At 41.7% G+C, this 17,795-nt stretch overlaps 1 long non-coding RNA gene across 3 annotated transcripts in view; it reads left to right on the plus strand.

Annotated features, from left to right (window-relative positions):
• The window catches only part of LOC132710151 (uncharacterized), a 68,549-nt gene that overhangs the window by 14,337 nt on the left and 36,417 nt on the right, over nt 1-17,795 (plus strand). For all 3 annotated transcript variants that reach the window (XR_009620898.2, XR_009620896.2, XR_009620897.2), the window contains exon 2: nt 15,993-16,163. This is a non-coding gene — a long non-coding RNA (uncharacterized LOC132710151). The remainder of the gene's footprint in view (nt 1-15,992; nt 16,164-17,795) is intronic.

Consider the following 17,795-nt stretch of genomic DNA (forward strand, 5'->3'; position numbering starts at 1 on the left):
AGTTCATAAAGTCCTGTTTTGTATATTATGAACAATGAAGGTGTTGAATCCTCGCAGGTAAAACACGCCCCACGCCGGCTCCGTCATCAGCGGGCTCAGATTGGTGGAGGCGCACAGCAACTGTTTAAGCGGGATGCTGCCTGTTTCAGGATTGGTCAGACCGTCTGACAGCTTGGGTATTTAAGCAGCTGTCAGGCGGGGCGAGTTGATTCTGTTTTACTTGTTGATCCTGTTAATAAAGTTATCTGTTCAGCATCCTGGCCTCAGTGTAGTCTCCTCAGATATAACAACTGGCGACGAAGGTGGGATCGGTCTAAAGAACCCTCGCCGGAACTGAGGCCAGCTGAGGCGCGTCACGGTGGTTGTTGATACCGCGATGGCTGTCCCTCTCCCCACTTTCACGCTGTTCGAGGCTGCCACAGAGACGTGGGACGAATATATTGAACGGTTTGAATGCTTCTTACATGCAAACGACCTGGCCGATCTTCCTTCGGCCAGGAAGAGAGGGTACTTTTTAAGCTCCTGTGGGCGTGAGATCTTTGCCACCGCCAGGGCCCTGGCCGCGCCGCAACCAGTATTCACCGTACCCTGGGAGACACTATTGGGCAAACTTAAACAGCACTATGCTCCCGCCCCCTCTAAAATAGCCCGGCGGCACGCTTTTTACCAGCGATCTCAAAAGGCAGGGGAGTCTGTTAACGCATATATGGCTTCCCTGCGCACGGCAGCTCTCCACTGTGAATTTAGGGAGCTTGATGATATGCTCCTGGATCAACTGGTCTGCGGGGTGCGTGATTTAAAGCTGCAACGGAGACTTTTGGCTCGCTCCGACTTAACCCTCTCTATCGCAATGGATGAGGCCAGAGCGTCGGAGATGTCCGCCCAGTCTTCTGCCGACATTCAGCGTGCGCAGGCTGGAGGGATGGGGGCTCCGCCTGCTACTTCGCAGTCCGTCCACTATGAGGGCTCTGACATGGACGACATTTCAGAGCCTGAAGGGGAGGTGTGCCACCTCAAGTCTGGCCGTAGGCAACGAGCGCCTCCCGCGGGCAAATCTCCTCAGAGCGGATGCCTGGGTTGTGGTGGCCAGCATAACTGGGCGGAGTGCCGTTTCAAGTCTGCCGTTTGCCGCCGGTGTGGCAAACGTGGTCACCTTTCCAGGGTCTGCCGGGCTGCTTTTCCCCTCCCTGATGACGCGGGGGAGCCTGTTTCCAAGCGCCTTAAGTCCAAGCGATTCGAGCGCCGGGGTAATCATGTGGAAGAGGATCGGGATGCAGAAGTCGACGCTGTGGGGGTCAGCCACGCCTCTTCACAGGGGACGGCCAGCAAAATCCATCTCACAGTCCAGCTGGAAGGCTTTCCATGTCGTATGGAGCTGGACACGGGCTCCTCCCGTTCCATTATTGCATGGCCCACCCTTAAGGCATTGCTCCCTACCTTCTCCGAATGGCGTCTTAAAGCCTGCCCGATTAAACTTAAAGATTACCAAGGGAAGCATATTCCCACGTTAGGTTGTGGCTCGTTCCGTGTTGTTTATGGCTCTTTTTCAGGTCGCCTGCCTCTGATCGTCGTACGAGACCGCCTTCCCAGTCTATTAGGGTTAGACTGGTTTGATGCCTTACACCTGAGCGTCTCCGGAGTTCACTCTACCAGCTATGACATCTCCACTGAACTGACTCGCGAGTTCGCAGATGTGTTCGATGGCCAACTCGGTAAATATACAGGGCTTCCCATTTCATTTAATCTGGACCCCCAAGTGGCCCCTAGGCGACTAAAACCTCAAAGGGTACCTCTTGCACTGCGGGCCAGGGTGGACCGGGAACTGGACAAATTGATTGCGCAGGGGATCCTTGTACCGGTGGAACACTCAAAGTGGGAGACACCCATAGTTATCCCCTTGAAATCAGACGGATCCCTTAGGATCTGCGCTGATTACAAGGCGACACTTAACAGGGCATTGCAGGCTAACCATTACCCCGTCCCTGTGGTTCAGCACTTACTCCATTCACTGGGCCAGGGTAAGGTCTTTGCGAAGCTTGATCTGGCCCAAGCTTATCAGCAGCTCCCCGTTGACGAGGACACTGCCCTGGCCCAAACGATAGTGACTCACAGGGGAGCGTTTAAGTGTACCCGCCTACAATTCGGGGTCAGTGTTGCCCCGGGTATTTTTCAGAGCTTGATGGAGCGATTGCTCCATGGGCTACATGGAGTCGTGCCCTACTTTGACGACGTCCTGATCACGGCTGCGGATCAGGAGGACCTCGTCTCAAAGATTAGGGCTGTCCTCACTCGTTTCAGAGCAGCGGGATTGAAACTTAGGGCTGATAAGTGTCGGATGGCGGTTCCCCAAGTGGAATTTTTGGGATTCTTGATTGATTCTGCTGGAATCCGCCCCGCTCCATCCAAGATCAAAGCTATCAAGGATGCCCCCGCACCCTCTAATCGGGCCGAGCTGCAGGCCTTCCTGGGCCTACTTAACTTTTACGTGGTGTTTTTACCGCACAAGGCCTCCCTCGCCGAGCCCCTCCATCGTCTATTGGACGCTAAATCCCCCTGGCGTTGGGATAATAAGGCGGCTGCCTCGTTCAACGCCGTTAAGGACGTTCTCACGTCTGATGCCGTTTTGGTACAATATGATGCAGGTCTGCCTCTAACTCTGACCTGTGACGCTTCTCCGTATAGGGTGGGGGCTGTCTTGAGTGACCTGTTGCCCAATGGGGTGGAAGCCCCCATTGCCTACTATTCACGCACCTTGTCACCCGCGGAGCGTAATTATAGTCAGATTGACCGGGAGGCTTTAGCAGCCGTCGCGGGGATCAAACGGTTTCATGATTACCTTTATGGTCGTTTTTTTTACCTTGTAACCGACCATAAACCGTTATTGGGTTTATTGGCGGCTGACCGTCAAACCCCTCTTGTCCTCTCGCTGCGTATGTTGCGGTGGGTGGAGTTTTTGTCTGCATATTCTTATGAACTACAATACAGACCAGGAAAAGCGATCGGGCATGCTGATGCCCTTAGCCGTTGCCCCCTTCCTTTAGTTGTCCAGGACCCTGCCCCGACTACGTCCGTCCTCCTGGTGGACGAGATGTCTCCCTTAGTAACCGCAGCAGACATTCGGTCCCAGTCGGCTGTTGACCCCACTCTTTCCCTTGTACTTGACTGGGTGCGCAGGGGCTGGCCTTCGGCTCATCCGGCAGCCGAATTCTTGCCCTATATGCGCAGACGGCACGAGTTGTCCGTGCTGTCAGGGTGCCTCCTCTGGGGAAACAGGGTAGTTGTCCCCCCCGCGCTACGGCATCAAGTATTAGCCTGCCTCCACGAGGCCCACCCGGGCATCGTACGGATGAAGGGTTTAGGCCGTAGTTATGTTTGGTGGCCAGGGATCAACCTAGACATAGAGGGGTGGGTGGTCCGTTGCCCCCAATGTCAACAATCACGGCCTGCCCCCCCCCCCGAGGCCCCGGTCCAGGAATGAGAAACGCCCAGGGGTCCCTGGACGAGACTGCACCTGGATCTTGTGGGCCCTTTTTTTGGCCGCACCTTCCTGGTCACGGTTGATGCGTACTCCAAGTGGGTAGACCTTACCATCATGTCGTCCACTACCACGGACGCTGTCACGAGGGTTTTAGAGGGTCTCTTTGCCACTCATGGGTTGCCCGATACCATAGTGACTGACAACGGCCCGCAGTTCACGTCTGCACCCTTCCAGTTATTTCTCGCTAAATGGGGCATTCGCCATGCCCGTACGGCCCCCTGTCATCCGGCGGCGAACGGATTGGCGGAGAGGGCCGTGAGGTCCGCTAAGGAGGCGTTACATCGTCTAGGGCCCGCAAATTGGCACCAGAGAGTATACCAATATCTGTTGGCACAACACACAACTCCAACTGCCTCTACCAAGCACAGCCCCGCCGAGTTGTTGATGGGACGGCGACTCCGCATCACTCTGGATCGCCTACATCCGAGTTATACAAAAGAGTCATACACGGGGGGCAAAGGTCAGGCTCGTTTATTCGCTGTGGGTGATCTAGTCTTCGCCTTGAATTTCGACTCTACAGTCAGGTGGCTCCCGGGGCAAATCATAGAACTAACCGGGCCCTATTCTTATAGGGTCCTGTTGGCTGATGGCCGAGTGTGGCGGCGACATATCAACCAATTAAGGCGACGTTGGGCCGATGTTGCGGAACCTCAACCACCGCAAGTTGCCCCGTGTTTACCGACGCTCACAGCAGTTCCGGAAGCACATCTGGCCCCGCCGGTCTCCAACAACCCGCTTCCGATGGAGACACTCCCTCCGGAAAACTTGCCAGAATTCCCAGAGTTTGCCACTGTAGGTAGTCCTCCCGAGGCGGTGGTCGTTGAGTCAGCTGAGAGACCCCAGGCTGAAATTTCACCTTCGTCTCCACCTAACCCTGGGCTGCGGAGATCTGGGCAGCTTCAACGTCGTCCTACTTACCTGGCAGATTACGAGTGCTCTATCCGGGTGGGAAGGGGTGTTGAATCCTCGCGGGTAAAACACGCCCCACGCCGGCTCCGTCATCAGCGGGCTCGGATTGGTGGAGGCGCACAGCAACTGTTTAAGCGGGATGCTGCCTGTTTCAGGATTGGTCAGACCGTCTGACAGCTTGGGTATTTAAGCAGCTGTCAGGCGGGGCGAGTTGATTCTGTTTTACTTGTTGATCCTGTTAATAAAGTTATCTGTTCAGCATCCTGGCCTCAGTGTAGTCTCCTCAGATATAACAGAATCAGATTCTGACTGTTTGCTATCAGCAAGACATTGGATCAGTTCAGTTCATTATGCTTCCATCTTTGAGTATATAAACACTGAATCTTACATCCTTTATATCCTGTTTACTTAAATTCAATACTAACCACATATGAGCTTTCTCTATTTACAGTATAAACCTACTTGATTACTGGGGCAGTAATTTTAGATAAAGCAGACTTTGCACATTTATCTCTTTTACTTGCTTAAAATGTTTTCTTTGTATGTCTCTAGATCAGGAGTCACCCACCTTTCAGACCTCAGGGACCACTAAATTCATAATTTTAAATCCCGCAGACCACTAATATGATCTGCCTAATGACCGGCTGAATGGGCGTGGCTAGGTGGTCATGTGACTGGGTGGGCATGGCCAACTCAATGTCACTCGTGTCAAGGGGTGCCTTGCTGGCCCGCCCGGGCTCCTTAGGGCCCCAACAGGAAGCAGTTGTTGGAGCTAAGCAGCCACCACGAGAAAGAGTTGGCAAAACAGCTCAGTTCAAATTGGATCTGTCCGAGAAGGAGGCTCAGCAGAAGCATCTCACTGAGGACTAGGAGCATAGGCTTTACAAGCAGAGGGAAGATCTAAGGGAGTACAAAGCCAGGAACCGGCGCCTGGAGGCTCAATGGGCTGAGATGGTCAGCCAGTTCCAGGCTATAATGCAGTCCCACTGGAACAAGGCCCTCCAGCTCTTCGCCACCAGCGGTGTTTCCCTCCAGCCTTCGCCCAAAGCCCTGCACCAGGAGGCCGAAGCAGACCCCAAGTCAGAATTTCTGTTTCCCTCTGACCCACATAAAAAGACCCTGAAGGGGGAAACTCTCTTCAGCAACACAAACGTTCATGGCATGTATCCAGCCCAGGGGTCATAGTTTGAGGACCCCTGATTTAGTGCAATATAAAAAATGCAAATAATTTTTCTGCGGACCACCAAAATTTTCTCATGGACCACCAGTGGTCCATGGACCACCAGTTGGTGACTGCTGCTCTAGATCATATGCCTTTCTGATTAGGTTGAATCTTGTCCCTTTGTTTCTCAGTTCAGGTATTTTTTCTTCTCTTTTGACTCTAACCAATGTACAAAATGTATTAATCCTAGTCTCCCTCTCTTAATAATAGAAGAGATAGAACTACAGAAGGAGTTGACTGTCTCAGAAATTCATATTGTTACATTATTTCATTAAAAAACCTTTGATTTTATTTTTCTTCCATGCAAGAACTGAATTAAAAAACATTTTATTTTTAAAACTAATGTTCTACTCTTCATACATTCCTGTTGCTGTATAAATTAACTGCTATTCAATCGTTTATATCTGATAGAGATGTTTCAAAATGGTGATCAAATCAAATTGTGCATATCTATCTTCATAAGTTTTACTAAATACGTATCTGCCCCCATTAGAACATAATTCTAAAAATATACTGTGCATATGAAGAAAAACATATACTGTGCATATGAAGAAAAACATGCTGGATATCTGGCTTAGATGCATAGATTACTCAAATTACACAAAAATAAAGACCTCAAGATTTAAAAAGCTATGCATTTCAGCTAAATTTTAAGGATAAAGTTAAATGACAAATATAAAGACATTACTGAATATCCTTCTGTTCTAGGTTAGACTACAGTACAGGTAAAGCCATTGTATTGGAACTCTGCATCTGTTAAGAACCAGGCATACAAAAAGAGATAGAAGCCATAAACAGATTATGCCTAGTAAAATAACTGTGCCTTCTGAAAAGAGAAGGGGAAAAATCATGCACAATAAAAGGCAAAATGGTTTTCTGTCCAAATGCCAAACCATCTGTGAGGTTTTTCTTCCAACTCTATTGATACTTATTGTGGCACTTGTAGGAGTAATTATACTGAGCTGATAAATCCAGCATCAAGAACATTATAAAATAAAGAGATGTATAACAAAAACCTGATTGCAAAAGAGCTATCAGAATGATAGATGGGGTAGAAAAAAATCTCAAGGAGGAAATCAGGAAGTATGGCTGGCATCTTTCATGGGGAAGATAGCTTTAAAAAGACAAGGATGTGCATCATAAACTCAAGCAAAACTCAAAGAATAATCACTTGCTGCTGTTACAAAATTGGTGTTCTTGATTTCTGCATCCAAAAAGATTCAAAAATAAAAGAATCTATCTTTTTAGGCAACATATTGTGACATGGAAAATTTTCATTGAAAAGTACCATATAAATGATCCACTATCATAAAACTAAAAAAGATAGCCTTCCTGCCATGAACCATAGCATTCTTTTAAGAACGTGAAAGATTAGTCCAATAGCTAAAGTTTACAAAATGCAAAGGGGGAACTGATCTCAGACATATATAATAGCAAATGAGAGGAATAAAATGCCCAGCTAGAGTACACAAAAGAAAAATGAATAGGAAATGTTTGGGTGTGTTGGAGAATGAATTTAAAGCTTTAATTGAAGAATCCAAGAGAATAATCTTATGCATCTAGGTTTGTCATAATGCTTGTACTTTGTTCATAATATACTTTGTTAAGAAAGTATAGTATAGAAAATGTAGCTTGTTGTACAGAAAGGAACTGCAAAATCTGTTTTTGTGTCTTGATTAAGCTGGCCTACATCCAGTTTATGTTTTCTGTGGTTTTGTTGTTCATCAGAGCTTCTTTCCAATACTGATACAGAAAATATAGCTTTTTATCTGAAAAGGAAAGGAGAGGAGAGGAGAGAGGAGAGAGAAAAGGGAAAAGAGGAAAAAGGAAAGAGGAAAGAGGAAAGGAAAGAGGAGAGGAGAGAAGAGGGAAGAGAGTGAAGAGGAGAGGAGAGGAGAGAGGAGAAAGGGAAAGGGAAAGGGAAAGGGAAAGGGAAAGGACCTGATTTTGCTTCTTGATTAAGCTGGCCCACATTTGACCTATATTTTTTTCTGGTTATGTTCTCCATCAGAACTTCTTTCCAACATTTTAAAGGTATTTAACAGTTCTTGAGGAAGTATCCCACTTCTCACCTTTTGGTAGCTTGAGCCCACTTTGAGTTTTTGCTAATATTCCAGAACAATTTGATCACTGAAGCAATAGGCAGTGATAGGACAGCACTGACCAACAGCCATCAGTAAAACAGATATTCTTCACACAAATCCACATGTAGTCAATAATTGTTTATGAAATTGTATAGTGTATTGTGCCCAGTATGTTCCATAAACAAGGTTGTACTTAGCAGTTTCTCTTCATAGACCTGGGTGGATAAATATTTTGATTCTGTTCCATTTTTAAAGAAACAGAATAAAACACTGAGAGAATTATATCCTAACAGTGCACATATCTACATCAATATCACAATTATAAAAGATATAATAACACATTTTTACTGTTCAGCAGACTGAAACAGATATTTCATTCAGAAATAGACATTTTTGCTTGGGGAACTTTGATCATTGATGGCTTAGAAACCCATCAGTGTAGCCGATTGTAGCCATGCAGCAGTACTTTAAAAGCTGCTACTGAAAATATCTTCATTTCTTTCCTATATGTTCCCTACTGCCACATATACCTATTTACTCTTTGTTGTGCACTATTAGCAGTTTCAGTCTCTGCTTCATCTGTTCTTTTCTTTTTACTGTTCTCTTTTCTCCTAAAAGCTCACAGGGAAGGAATTCTGCTGGCTATATGTTTTATCCATTCTTTTGCACATTCTTTTGCACATTCATGGTATTAAATAAAAAGCTAATTTTCTTTTCACATACCTTCAGCTAAACCTCAATAATAGCATCATCCATACTCCTTCAAGGGCTTATTCATCTGCTTATATGAAGACAGAAGAGTCTTATCAACAATGTCCTTTTGTTATCCACTTAAGATCAGCCTCCACATAAACAAATAAATGGACTCTGGCCTAGCATCAAAAATGGCAAGATTTAGAAACAATAGCATTATTATGTCTTCCAAAACATTATGTTTGCAGTCAGAAATGCATTACTCTTCAACAACAGACTTCAATAACACTGCAGCCTGTATTTTGCCATTATGACAAATGTTCTTCCCTGCCAATCCAGGATGTGATAAATTAAAACAGGACACACTCCAGATACGATCTTTTTGTCAGAGCAGTGGCAATGTGATCTGGTAGGGGATTTATCATATCCCCTCTGTCATGGTCAGATCACATCCTGGTGTCCTTGACATTTTGCAACATTGCCCCCCTCTATAGGAAGGCCTATTCAAATGGTCAACCCTTGGGGGCTGGACTAGGGACTAGGTTGCATAGTCCTGCAAAAGTTCGGGCCACAGCCTAGAACCAGAAATCACCAGAGCCCTGGACAGGATCATGCCCATGGCCCTTCTCTTGGTTCATCATCCTGTCATTCCCCCCACTCCTCCACAGAGAAGTTGAAGGTGTTGAAAAGAATGAAAGGACAGCTAGAGTGCCACGGAGGACACCAGAATGAGTTCCATTAATTACAGATTAGAACCACTATTAAGGCCTATCTCATGGTAAGAGCTGTGAAATGTCACTATTTCTCTGCACTAATTGCATCTGCAGAGTGCCACCCAGCATCACTATTTAAAACTCACCTGATCCTTCCATGGGTAGGAAGGTTCAAATGAACATTTACAGGGGTGGTTGGAGGAATTTGTCACACTTTATGTATAAGATTGTTTGAATTCATACTCAGTTGGATTCCAAGCATAGAGGGAGGTTGTTTGGAGATGCCCAGGGAGCATACTTACTCAATCATCTGCAATTAGTTTGACTTCATTGGTCCTGAAGAATGGACAGGTTCCTCAAGGCTGTTAATGTGATTATTTGTTTATTAGATCTTAGCCCCTCCTGATTGCTAAAAGCATCCAGCAGAGCAACTTGCAGCTGGGTTCTATATTGATGCAGGATGAGGTATTTCCAGGACCATTTAAGGAAGCCTTGGTCCATCCCCCTCCTTAAGAATCCCACTTGCCTAGCAATTTCCATCCAGTTTCCCACTTCCCTTTTTGAGGGAAGGTGGTGGAAAAAGTGGTTGTGTTGCCACTTCAAAGGGTCCTAGATGAAAAAGATTATCTGGAGCCCTTTCAGTTGAATTTCAGGCCTATTTATGGAACAGTGACAGCATTGGTTTACTTGTAGATGATTGCTGGCTGATGTGGGATGGAAGTAGTATATCCATCCTTGCTCTTCTTGATTTCTCAGCAGTTTTTGATACCATATGACCATACTATCCTTTTGAACCAACTGTGGGAGCTGGAGCTGTGCAGCACAGTCTTGCACTGCTTCAATTCCTTTCTTCAAGGCCAGATCCAACTGTGTTGATAGAGAGCAAGATGGCCATACCACAGCCATTCCTTTGTGGCATGCTGCAGGGCTCACGGTTCTCTCTATTTTTTTAACATCTCCATGAAACTGCTGTCTGCACCCTACTACATTTTGACAATGTATTAGTTTTAAATAGGAAATAGTTCAGTTACAGGAATTCTTAGAACCATGTTCCTTACTTCTCAATCAATCTTGAAATTCTTCAAATGCCTGGAAAAGGATCACTTTGTTTTAAGAACTTAAGAACTCACCAGGGCCACTCCAAAAATTGTTACCAATCATGATTTTTAATTTGATACAAGGGTGAAAATATTGGGGAATCTTATTATTTTGCTTATTTAACTTAAAATCTATTTGCTTATTTAAAGATATTGAGAAGATCAAAATCAAATGAATCTGTCTAGATTCAACCCTTTTCTTTGTCCTGGTCTCACCTTCATTTTTGAGCATGGCTTTCATGTGCCTCTAAAGGTCAAGCAAAGGCCTTGTATATCTGTCACTCAGATGATAAAGTGGACTCTAACCCCTGGAAGTTTATGCTACCATAAATCTGTGAGATTTTTAAGAGGTCATAAGTCTTTCTTTTGGTGAATTTTCTATAAGGGACACACATGCCTTATTTTCTGGAGCGTAGCAGCAAATGAATCTAATCATTAGAAATGATTAATAATGATTAAAATCAGTTGTCCAATGGAAAGTTTATTTCCAAGTTCACAAAATATACAACTATATATCTGGATAGCTCTAAGAAATCTAGTATCCTTTTATTACTTTTGCAGCTTTGTATATTCCAATGAATTTATATGTTGTTTGTGAAGGGGCAAGGTTCTCTTGTAAAAATGAAATGCTCTTAAATTACTATCATTATTGGAGGAATTGGATTGATGCAAATGAAAAGAAAACATAAATTTGCAATATTGCTATCTACTTCCTGGAACTTTTCTATATTTCAGCTTTTGTTTGGGAGATAAAATCTAGTAGCTCTGACATAACTTTCCTCAGCTTCAAAAGCTACTTACAGTAAACAGAGCCAGTGAGTTGAAATTAGGAACAAAGGATAACAAATATACTGGGCTGATAATCGCCTGGGAGACAGCCTTTATATACGAGTTCTAACACAAGAACTTCAGAAATGTTTAGGGCAGCCAATATGCATTTTCCCAGCATGATTTAATAAAATTGTGGGATGTGACTATACAAACTAGTGTAAGAGTCATTACTTTCATTAAGAATATTACAGAGAATAAATTAACCTAAAACAATAAAACCTGAGCTGCAGATATATGTAAGTCATTTACATTGTCTTGTAAACTCATTTTGGTGGAGGAAGAGAATGAATGTGTTATGGAAAAGGTTTCATTAGCACTTGCATTTCAATTGACTTAGAGGCATACCATAAGAATGAAAAGGCAATAAATATCAACCATAAATGAGAAACCGGTACAAGCTTTCCCTTTTCTGTTCCCCCCTCCTGATGTTCTGTGCCATTACACTTTAATAGTTGCCTTGCATTTTCAATATAAAATGCTTTAAAATAGGCTACAATTGTGCCATCAATGAAATCAGAAGATGGCTTTTATGTGGCTTTGTTATGTAGGTTGACTGCCAATTCCACATTATGACAAAGACAGAACGAGAGACAGCAGAGCTGTAGTGTAATGCTGTAAAATGACAACATGCCCTACTATTTCATACACGCTCAGCTTCAATATTTGTCAACTGCCTCCATTCTGCTTTCATTAAATAGCATATGGAATTAAACTGCATTTATAAACATTATGATTTATTTATAGCTATTGACATTTTAAGGTGTTTTCATTAGCATCTTCTTACCATCCCAGTGTACACACTAGGATGAGCTGCTTATTTGCGTCTCCAGGGAACTATAAGACAAACAGAATTTCCACCAGCATCTAACTGCGCAGCCAAACTATTTATATGCATGCTCTTCTGGGAATAAGACTCAGTCTAAATTGGTATCACCATCTGAATTACTTTCATTGCTTTATATTTGATCAGGTCTTGTTGCAGTCTTTTACCATCCCTTCTGGTATCATAGGCATGCTTTAAATTAAATGTGGGCAGATTTATGAATTATGCTAAAGACATAAGCCTAACTCTGCATCCTTCTGAGGCCATGGTGAGTTCAAAATATGCAACTCAGCTATCCCAATTTTCTGGTACCACACAAATATCATTACATGCTTCTGGTGGTTCATGTATGGAAATCACTCTAAAAATGCACCTTCCATCTATTGTGAGTTAGGCTAATTTCTATGGGTATGGGATTATTCTAGGTATTGTAATCTCTGCATGGATATTGAAAACATAGCTATATGTTTTCAGGACAGACAACACATTGCAGTGCTAGAAGCATTCACTGAGAATGTAAAGGTTCACCCTTACCTATGTTTATGCTATAACCAACATTGCATTTTTTTTCCTGTTAGGCTGATGGAGTAAACTATCCAACTCTTTCTATTTATATGTATATCAGCTGCACATAAGCAGAATTGGGCTTAGGCAAGCCTTATTTCTCCTAGGACTAAGGTGTTATTCTTCTTCCATTAAGGAATGTCTGCAAATAGCAATACATCAAAACAAGAATGAAGATTTATGACTTAAAATGTCAGTGATCCTAATAGTCACTTCAGAACTACATCCAAAAATAGAAGTGTGTGTGTGTGTGTGTGTGTGTGTGTGTGTGTGTGCACACATATGCACTCAGCTTCACTATCCTGGAATATGTAAAGCTTGAACTGAAGAATCTGTCGACTAGATAGCTCATTTTCCTTTGTCACTGGAGTGACAGTGCTTATAAAACTGTGTTTTTCACAAAGAGTTTCTGTAATGGCACTGTTAAGCCTCCAATCGCTCAGCAAGTGCTTGCATTTCAGAAGCTGAATAAGAGGCATGACTTATTTCAATATGCTGAATAAAAGGAATAGATAGTCAAGGAGGACAACTTCTTAACTTCAGCAGCAGCAGTTAATAGAGCTCAGAAGGACAGACAAAGAAAACTCCACCCTGGTTGCCCCTTTCTTCCACATAATTCCTCTCCAAGTTAAAAAAAAAACAAAACACTGCCAAATCCATGATTTATTCTTTTGAAACAGCAAAACTTACTTAACCCAGATTTCAATCATCAAGCCTATTGTTTTATTGATATACATTCCCCCATGGACATTTTTTTTCAAGTTCTTATAGAAATCTTAGGAATAACTACTGGACACCAGTTCCCAAATGTTAAAAATCAAGAATTCCCATTCAAGGTATTTGCATGAACAGATGGAGAGGTCAAGTTGCAATTTATCCAACTATCTCTTGTGCATGATCAGTTTGGCAGCAGCACTTAATTAACTTTGGCTGATCTTAAAAAAAAAAACTAAGTAGTATCAGACCAGGAGGGAGAGATAGGGAACAACCAGGAAATCTCAGACATGCAGACTAGGCTGGGAAGTTGCACATTATTGCTAGAAAATCACATATAGGTGCCACTGAAGTCAACGGGAGTAAATCTTGACTCATGCCAGTCTTCACCTACAGGCTAAATTAGCCTCCCCCCAGTCACTAATTCCTGATCCAGGAACTAGTTTACTTGGCAGAAGGATCATAAATGTAATAAAGTTAATTTCTTATTGCAAACAAGAATGAAGCCATATATGCATAGAAAATCTGTATTATAAAAAATAAGAGTCAAAGCCTCTTATAGGTCTTTGTTCCAATATACAGTAAATGTTCACTCCCATCTTTCTGAGTCAATTGCCATTATTTGGGAGATTTTCAGAGCCAGTTTCATTCCTCATAGCTCACAAGGACTCTTTTAGATTACCGGAAGCCCCAATGTTGCTTAAAGTACCATTTCTTATAAGCTAACAGTGGTATAGACACTTTTATAAATAGGACACTAATTTTAATCATCTACCTTGCCTTTTTAAAGTATCATATTAGTTTGTTACCGGTGAATGTGTTTAATTTCACAGCTGCCATCCCTCAAAGGAAAGTATGTTTTCTCCACAGACATGTATGATGTATGCTGATGATGTAAAACTATTCAACACCACTGACAATGCTACTACCCTTCAAAAAGATCTTGACTATATGTCAGATTGGTCAAACAAGTGGCAACTTCAAATCTCAACCAACAAATGCTCTGTCTTGCACATTGGCAAAAAAAAATCAGAACATAAAATACAAGTTATTTTATGAGGTTTTTATTTAAGAGGTCTATAAGGGACATGCATAAGAGCACCAGCATGCCTATTGTCCCTGTCCTAATGTCTATTTTTACTCGTATCCTTTTCATGTATTCAAAATCATGTTTATACTCTTTATCTGTCATCTTATATATGCTTGACAAATAAAATAAATAAATAAAATATCCTGAGAAACAATCATGTTTATAGCATTCTGAGAGAGTAAAGCATGCTCAAAAACTATGCAAAGCATTTCACTTTGATGAAGATTTAGGTGAAGCCTAAATTACTTGACCTGCTTCACACACATAAAAACAACCCTAACTTCTAAATGGAAAGCTGCTATGTTCATTTTCTCCTCATTGCTCCTACCTCTTCAGCTAGTCCCACTCCCAAGTCACTTAAACCACTGTCTCAAGACAGTAATTCACTATTTTCTTTAGCAACATAAGAATAAATTAAAGGTCCATTTTCTTTTTTCAAAAAAAAATGTGCTGATATCTGTTCTTTTATGAGATATCTCAACAAATCTCATAAAAATGTGTTGGGGAAGAATATCTTCTTTCAGAAAGAGACATGCATCACTTTAAATGATGTTCAAGTTAGATCAGTGTACAAGAAGAGGGAAACTTCATAAGTGCTATTTAACAGCTAAAAGACAGAGAAAACAGGTATATGCTGCTCACTGGGACTTTATCGTTAACAGGTCCTCCTAAAAGAAAGAAAAGAAAGCCTCTAAAATGGGCAAAGGTCAAGATGTTCAGCTGAACATTCAGTGCAGCCATTTGTTTTATTATTGAAATATAACTCAAAGAGCAAGGTAGCATTGGGTGATGAATAGACTTGTTTATGAGTACCCAAGACTGAAAGTCTTGCCTATAAAGAAAACACAGATGCTTAACTGAAGGCCTATAGTAAGTTCGAACAGAGTAGTAAGTTTTAATAGCACTATAAAACGATTAAATAAAATGAGAAAGGTTTTACTATATCTTGAGAATGTGAAATGCCACAACTGAAAGCAAACACACGTACAATCTCTAAAGGTCTTGTTTATTGATATCACCACCAAGAAGGTATATCTCTGGGCTTCTGTTACTTAACCTCACTGAGAGAAGCAACTGGGGGGGAATGGCCAGAGAACCCCTTTTTGAGGTGAATGAATAGGGTAATCTTAGCAAGAGAAATGATCATCCAAATAAAGAGAGGCCAAATCAGGTATGGCTTTAAAAGTTGAGCCGGCAATCATAATTGAACCCACAAGTCTCTTAATAACAAGTGCTGCAAAAATATCATGAAGCTGAACCTATTTCCTTCTGTCAATGATTAGGTCATTACATAATGAACCAGTAACAGTGGTCTTCAAAATCAGATTTATATAAAGCATTGCAGCAGTATATCTGGAAGGAATTGTATTTTTCTGAATAGTAACTTTATTTAAAATTACAATTAAAAAGATAAAAACTAATATACTGTCAATTTAAAAAAGAAAAAGAATAGGAATATAGTAAAAAAGAAAATAAATATACAAAGAAATAACTTTCTTCTTTATCACAAGTAAAAACAATTTTAGCAACTTATCACATTCTCTTAAAATACAACAAATGATTTTTTCATCCCATATCTTTTGTCAATAAAATCATTAAAATCTGATTATTTCAGTCTGCTGTGATCTCAACTCCATTTTTAGTTCAACTGTCTTCAGTCCCTCGTTTTTCACCCAGAAGTCTTAGAAATAACTATATATGTGTTTACTTTCAGCTGTACACCAGGAATGAAAACACCTAGAATGTTCTTTTGCTTACTCTCAAGTCACAAATCAGTATTGCAAAGCGCTCCAAAAGGATTTGCATCATCTACTGTATTACCTTCTCTAGCCATGACTTTCATCTATTGCTCAAGCAGTAGCTCCAAGTCCAGGATGATTTTAAGGTATGGATCTGCTCTGTAAAGGTGACCATTATTCCATCTAGAGCCAAGCTGCTGATTTGAATTGAAACAAATCAATCATCTACAAACCAGCAACTCTATCTAGCAGCAATCTTATTTCAGTTCATTTTGATCCATGAAGTTCCTTACTTCCACAAGACACTGGGTCATGATCTTCCAGTCCACTCTGAGTTGGTAATACAAAATTAAGCATCAGAACAAAGATTCCAGGCAATTCATAGTAAGAGTTTTGTAAATTAGGAGCCTCTGGATATTAGCAGATAGTGCAAATTTAAATAATTACATTTTATAATAATTCCAAAATACTAAGATCGTAGTACCTCTTCAAACCTTCTGAAAGAAGTATCATGTTTCCATGTCCTCTCAGAGGTTTGGCACTGCTGTTCTGAGAGCCTGGCTCATTATATTAGCATTTACTGAAATTCTGTCTCAGAACAAATAGCTCCAAAAATAAAAATCCATCAGTTTGGTATATGTAATTCTCCATGTTTTTGTCTGTGCATTAAGATATTTATTTGACAGTCATGGACCCATATAACATACATTTGTTGAGTTGGATATGCATTCCTTCTATTTCCTGTGTGCCAAGACTAAGACAGGAGAAGCACTTAAAGTAATTGCTATGAAAATATTGGCCTGAAACTAATGACAGAACTTTCAAAGTCACCTTCCCGGGAATGATTAGAACATAGTTAAAGTAACAGAGGATAAGAAAAAAGACAAAATGGTAAGCAATTACTAAGCATATATAATACAGCAGAAATCAATGAACATTTGCCAGCATCAGGAATTAGATTTGTTCAGAGAAGAGGAGAAAGTAAAAAGTATTCAGATAACAGAGCTAATGGTTATTAAAGGAGCTCAGTCCTTAGAAAAGCACATAGATTCTTCTAGTATCAAAATACTTGTGCCACAGTCTCAGCACATTTGGAAACAAATATATATAATTTAGAATATACTATAAGTTAATAAGTTAAACTCCTGAGAAAACTCTTAAGAGCAGAAAGGTTACTTTAATTAGAACAGCATGTTCTGCCTTTTGTAGCTCTTCTATGTTAACCATCAAAGGAATTGGAGAAAAGGGTTTCAAGCTTTTCAGCTGATGTAATGAAAACTTAGCTTTTACTTTGATGGTGATTAGGGTAAAGTGGACTCGTTTTATTTATTTATTTGTTAATTAAATTTTTATATCTACCTATTTCACCAAAGGTGACCCTGGGCAATCACAGCAAGAGTCAAACTGTGAAAACAAATATAAAAATAGTAAAAAATATCCTAAAAATTCAAAATATAAATAAATAAATAAATGGAGAACAAAAGATGATCCTCTCAACCAAAGAGTCATCTGGCCAACTCCATCCAGTTCTTTGAGAACTGCAGGCCTAGTAACACAACTGAGTCTTGGGAACCTTTCAAAATATCAAAAGGGACAATGACCAATCTAATTTCAGGGTGGATAATGCTCAATAAGGTGGGTCCTACAGAGTGGTGGGATTCAAATAATTTAACAACAGGTTCTGTGGTCGTGGCGAGGTGGGCATGGCTAGGTGGATGTGGCTAGGTGGGCATGTAACTGGGCGGGCATGGCTAGGTGGTCATGTGACTGGGTGGGCA

This window comes from Pantherophis guttatus, chromosome 4 (genome assembly GCF_059756535.1).
Source record: "Pantherophis guttatus breed Tessera chromosome 4, ASM5975653v1, whole genome shotgun sequence".
In the NCBI taxonomy this organism is placed as follows: Eukaryota; Metazoa; Chordata; class Lepidosauria; order Squamata; family Colubridae; genus Pantherophis; species Pantherophis guttatus.